General features: G+C 38.6%; 1 protein-coding gene across 5 annotated transcripts in view; it reads left to right on the top strand.

Moving 5' to 3' along the window:
* The first annotated feature begins 1,203 nt into the window (after positions 1-1,203).
* The window catches only part of CLIP4 (CAP-Gly domain containing linker protein family member 4), a 44,514-nt gene continuing 39,717 nt past the window's right edge, over positions 1,204-6,000 (top strand). For 3 of the 5 annotated variants that reach the window (XM_039337030.1, XM_039337026.1, XM_039337031.1), the window contains exon 1: positions 1,204-1,333. The gene's annotated coding sequence lies outside the window, so the exon portion shown is untranslated. Of the gene's footprint in view, positions 1,334-1,360; positions 1,418-1,543; positions 1,958-6,000 lie in introns of those variants that run through there. The other 2 variants (XM_039337027.1, XM_039337028.1) reach the window with 2 other exon arrangements.

Here is a 6,000-nt window from a genome sequence, read left to right as displayed (position 1 = left end):
TTTACTTAAAATTTAAATATGATCTTATTTTTGCAATTTTAGATAATTATAGTCTACTTTATAACTATATCTACTTTATAGAAGTAGATTACTCAGTTTGACCTAGTTAGGTTGTTTTATAAATTTATTTTTAACTTGTCTTAAATTTTATTTACTAAGATTTATAAATACTCAACACATTGCTTGTAAGATTGTCATAAACTGGCTGTCAGATGACAGTCAGCTGACTGGCTGAGTTCCATTATATTCCTCTGCTTGCTTATTTCATTAGATGACTTACTATGGGAATCAGTTTCTCTAATTCAAGGGAGAAAAGACATTATTTTGCTCCTCTTTAAATGCACTTGCTTGTGGATTTCATTTCATTCCGTGGATAAAAATAGTTTTATTCAGTGGTAGGATTCAAATATGTGAACCGGTTCTGTGTGGATGCCGCTTCCAGAAATCCATTCTGGGCCTGGGCAACAAAAAATTACCTACTGGTTCTGCTGAAGTGGTGCGAACTGGCTGAATCCCACCACTAGTTTTATTCCATCTAAAAATAAGAATACTGTAGTTTAATTCCAACAGAAAAGCCAGTACAAATTTATAACCTATTAGCACAATGCTAAGCAAATGTATTCAAAACTCCAAACTAAAGGAGTTAGTATATGCATATCGATAGCACTATAAAATGCCTACTTTGATATTATAGGAGGCAATAAGATAGTTATTTTTGTGAAATAACATGTTACTGTGTCCTATTTTCATTTAGTGAAATGTTCCTTAAAAAACGACAAAAAGTACACAGATATAATTACAAAACAAAGTGCTTTTACGTCGCCTATCCTATATATATCCAGCAGCTTTGACACAAAATACAAATTGCTGAGACTCGATGAAGTCGCTCGAGTTGCTTTCCCGTCGAGGTCTGCGCATGCGCATCTCTTCGTCTTAAAGCTGAAGAGCGAATGCGAACCATCGAATATGGGCGTGGCTTCAGGTGCTTTTGCCGAGATCTAAACCACGCAAGAGGCGCATCGGACGGCAAAGGATGTGGATATGTAAAGGACCTCAGATAAGGGGCGGAGTTAACTATGCGGATTGGCTAGGCCGGACAGCCGCGTGCCGGAGTGGGAAAGAAGGGGGAAGAAAGATTAGCGACGGGGATAACCTTGATGCAGATACGCTGCTGCATGGGGTGGTCGGGGGCGGGGCGTAGGAAGCTTAGCGGGACTACCTGATCTTCCTTCTCTGACGTTTGTGCGGTGGGCGGGGCCTCGATCGCTGGGTGGGAACTTTTCCCCTCGGTTGTCTGGAGCTTCGGGAGCCGCAGTTGCGGAGGGGACGGCAGGTGAGGGCGTGGGGGGGGGGGGAGTTGCTGCTGCTGTCTTCGTGCGGGTTGTCTGGAAAGACTTCGTGGCAGAGCGTGCCGAAGGTTTGGTCCCCATTCCCCAAACCGGAGGCGTGGCGTGGGGGTAGACCGAGGGCAGAATGACGCGCCTGGAGGGGGGGCGAGAATGCCCAGCTTTGTGGTGTGAGGGGTGGGCAGTGGGGAGTGATGTCATGTGGGACCATAACGTCTGAAAGGCAAATAGCTGCACGTGCACCGGGTGGCGCGGGGAAGCCGCTTTGCGTACGCTGTAGCTGCTGATTTCGGCAGCAAGTCTGAAGGGTTGTGGCAAGGTGGGGGCGAGAGATGAATTGGGGCGATGTTTGCGGGCAGAACTGGGAGCGAAAGACTGCTGGAATGCATCCAGGATGGGTTTCTGAATGTATGAAAGCATTATGTAACTAACAAAAGGTTTTAGGAAGGGAGGGTGGTGCTCTGAAGGAGTTCCCCCATCTCCCGTGGTCAGCGGCATCTTTGTCAATTTCGTAATACAAATAGCCTCTTATCTTTTTTTTTAAATCAAGGCCCAAGACTTTTAAGTCAGACTTGATTTTTCTCGCCCCCTGGCTTTCTTTTCTGCCAAAGGTATGGAAAAAAGGAACAATTTCACTAATAAGCTTTAATAGATCTAATGTCTTTAAACCGGGGCACTTAAGGTAAAAAAACTGCAAGATAAGAATAGATTGACATCGAAGTTTCCTGTAGTTTTTCTTCTGTCCATTTGCAACTGATTAATTGAAGTTGGATTTAATTTGACCTAATAGAAGTACTGTCCTATGTGTAAAGCAGCAAGATAAAGCAGCTTTCAGTCCTAGTACTTTTTTTCTATTTTGCAGAGCTAGCCTGGTTACTTCTTTCAACATACTGAACTTTCTGTGACAGAATTTCTGTTAATATTTTTTTGCCAATATCCCTCTATTAAAGGAGCAGATAGTATAACATTTGTCATGTTTATTTTAGAACCTTTAGAAATGCAATCATTATTGGTAGAACAGGAAATACCTCTTAATTTATGAAGATTAAATGCCTTCCATTAAATTAGAAATGTTTTTGATTAGGTTTTGTTTTGTTATTTTTATTATTTGTGTATCACATTTATATCCAATTGCAACAAAAAAACTGCTGATTTCTGTGCAGTTATCCTAGTATAGAATATTAATTTTATAGGCCCTGCATCTTGCTGGAACTTTTTAACAGAACTGTTGATTGTAGTTGCTGAAGTCTGTGCTATATTTAGTAGCAGGATAAGACCTAATGGTGTTTAATGCTATTTACAGTCTAAATTATACACAACTAAAACATAGACCACTTTTTCTCCAGTTGACTTTGAATTCTTTAGTTATTAGCTAAATGAAATCAAGTAGATGTAGGGCTAGCACATTTAAGATGTGAAGTCTCTTGTACCATCCTCTGAGGAGTGAACAAACTCACTGAAAGATATCCAGTGAGTGAAAAATCTGAGCCTAGTTACGTTTGGCTTGGCTTCCTTCAAATAACCTACATGCAGCTGGTGAGTTGAAAAGCCAAAACTTGTTTTGAAGGAAGGTGTGACTCATAGCCAAGTGCGTCAAAGACATACTTGGCTTTTCTTTTCTTTCAAACATGTATTAAGTATTATTGGAGAATTGTTTTGCTAATAAATAATGCTCACTATATTCACAATTTATAAAATTTGTGTTTTGGTAACTTTAAATATTTCTGTAAGTCACCCAGAGTCATTGGTGAGTAAACAGCTATATTAATTAAATTATAAATAATATCTCATTTAAAATTTAAAATAATATAAATTATTTTATATTCTTAAATATAACTTATAATAAAATAATGGATTTAACCAGTTCAAATATTCTGGGTAGTGTACAGTACTATAAAAGTGGATTGAAAAATGGCTACCAAAGAGGTCTTTATCATTCCTGAATTTATCTGGAAAGAATTAATTATTCTAATGAATTCCAATATATTCAGAATTACACTTGAGTATACTCTTCCACAGTTTTGAAATGTAAGGAGTAGACTGAAAATAGAACAAGATCATGTCGTGAAGTTATGTATAATCCAGAAGTAATTTTCAAAGTCAATAATTTGCCAAATATAGATTCTAGTCAGCACTGAAAGTTGAGTGCTAAGACTTTATGGTAGAGTATGTGCAATATGCTACATCATATACTTTTGTAATACTTGATTTAATTATATAGCTCACAATATCCAGATACTGGTTTTTGGCCAAGTCTTAAAACACTAGAGAATTCCTGAAAACCTGGCACTCAGACAAAGCAGCCATCAACAGGCACATAGAAGTAAACAACAATAACACACACACACCGTTCCAAAGAGACAATCAAAAATCCAAAAATAAAGAAACCAAAACACCATCCTACCAGTAGTCAACACCCAGATAAACACCAAGATTAATACAAGAACAATTGTTTACTTGTTTTTTGTTTACAATATCCCAATCAAAAAACTATCAACTCAGACAAATAAACTAATAGTAAACAGTCTACTCAGGTAACCACCGAGAATGCTCCAACCAACACTGACAGGGCAAGCCACTAATATATAAAAAGAGAACACACCCTATACCTTTGTAGCATTGATGTTACTTTGTTTGGTAATGAAATGTCTGCAAGAAAACAGCTAAACTCAGAGATCACCTGATATATTCTGAAGTAAAAAATTGTATTATAATATATTCTGTCAGAGAAATAGCTGGATTCATAAACATATAAATAAATAAAGTTGGATAGAATCCTGAAAAAAGGTTCCTTCAAAATACTAGTGGAATTGGAATCCATAAAAACAGTAGGTCAAAGACAGAAACAATGGTTGCTTTCTTTTATATATCATTTCACCCATCTATTTAAAATAACAGACATTCCCAAGTATATAAAAGAATAAAAGAATTGACAGGTTATAATTATGTTTAAGGAATATTAAAACTTTTTTGTATTTTGCTGGTAAATTTTGCTTTATGTGTTGTTTCAGTGCACTAAAATTGACTCATGGTCTTTAGAGGTCTGCAGAATATAATAGATAATTTATGATCATTGACCCAGAAGTACTTAAGCTGGCAGATTGCAATGAATCAAGCTAATTAGAACTGTCCTCTAGAAATGTAGAAAAACAGTGCTTTTCAGAAGTTGACCTAATATATTTTTATATATTTAACTTTGAATAATCAAGAGATTATGGGATAGCAGTGCTAAAACAGAACATATGCCTTCCAAGATACTTGGAAAGAAAAGGGTGTTTTTTTGCTTCATCTAAGACCTTTTTTTTCAAAAAAGACAAATGGAAAGAAATTGATTTTTACATATTTCCTTTTCATACAATACAAAAATATTTGTGAAACAAATTGATATGAATTTAGAGATATTTCTGCCAAATCAAAGAAACAAACAAGTGAAGGGTTTTACTTAAGTCCATGCAATTGATAAAAATAACTATACTATAATTTGCTGTTAAGAAAACAATTTATTTGAAAATATATGTGATGTATCTCTCCCCCCCCCATTTTTCATGAGTTTTTACATAAACTGCACTTCAAAGTTTGGTGTTATGCAAGTAGCTGTGGCTTACCAACCTCTTGTTCAGTGGCCAGTCAAAGCTACAATGGTATTGACAAAAGAGACTTAAAATCAGTCCTTGAAATTCTGGCCATCACAGCACCCTTGTGGTCACATGATTGTAATCTGGGTGCTTGGCAAACAGCTAGTATTTATGTTTGTTGCAGTATTCTGTGGTGACACAATCAATTTTCCTTGCTAGTTTCCTACAAAGAAAGTCAATGGGGAACCTGGCAGGAAAAATATTAAATTGCTTGCAACATCCACTGCCTAGCAGTGGCCAACCCAGCTCCATTATGCTTATACTATACTTCATGGGCTACTCGTATACCATCCCCTAGCACAGTGGTTCTCAACCTTTTTAATGCCGCGACCCCCAACTGGTCGTAAGTCGAGGACTACCCAACTGGTCGTAAGTCGAGGACAGCCTGGACAATTCCTATTGGCTTTTGAAAGCCAATAGAATTAGACTCTATTCAAGAGAGTCTATTCTATTGGCTTTCAAAAGCCAATAGAATAAAAGGGAGTAGCACAGCTAAGGAAAAGGGGGAAAAAATGGCGGACTGCATTGTTTGGCGACTCCCATGAAATGGACGTTCGACCCCAAATGGGGTCCCGACCCACAGGTTGAGAACCGCTGCCCTAGCAGTTTGAGAGCATGCTATAAGCAAATAGATACATAGGTACCACTTTATGTGGAATTACGAACCCAGTTTGGGTTGGATCTGCCCAAATGCGATGTCTGAATGCAAGGTGACATCAGTAGAGGGAAAAAGCCCTGGAGGACGCTGCCAAATGCCATTAGCCATTCTGAGTGCATTCTAGTTCAGGGCTTTTCAACCAGTGGTACGGGTACCACCTGTGATACATTGGCACCTGGCAGGTGGTATGCGACCATCCTAGAAAAATGGTAGCGGGGGAGGGGAATGAGCTGAACTGGTGGCAGCACCGCCCAAGCCTAAGCGAGAGACGGCTGGAGCTGCAGGGCTGTCAGGGCTCAGTGGAAGCACCAGGATCAACACTTCTTCAGGGCTGTCAGGGCTCAGTGGGAGCGCCAGTATC

Source organism: Crotalus tigris, unplaced genomic scaffold (genome assembly GCF_016545835.1).
Source record: "Crotalus tigris isolate CLP2741 ecotype Arizona unplaced genomic scaffold, ASM1654583v1 scf7180000017668.6805642782:7212621, whole genome shotgun sequence".
NCBI classification, from domain to species: domain Eukaryota; kingdom Metazoa; phylum Chordata; class Lepidosauria; order Squamata; family Viperidae; genus Crotalus; species Crotalus tigris.
Note: the sequence above shows the minus strand (reverse complement) of the source record. Positions and strands in the feature narration are given on the sequence as shown.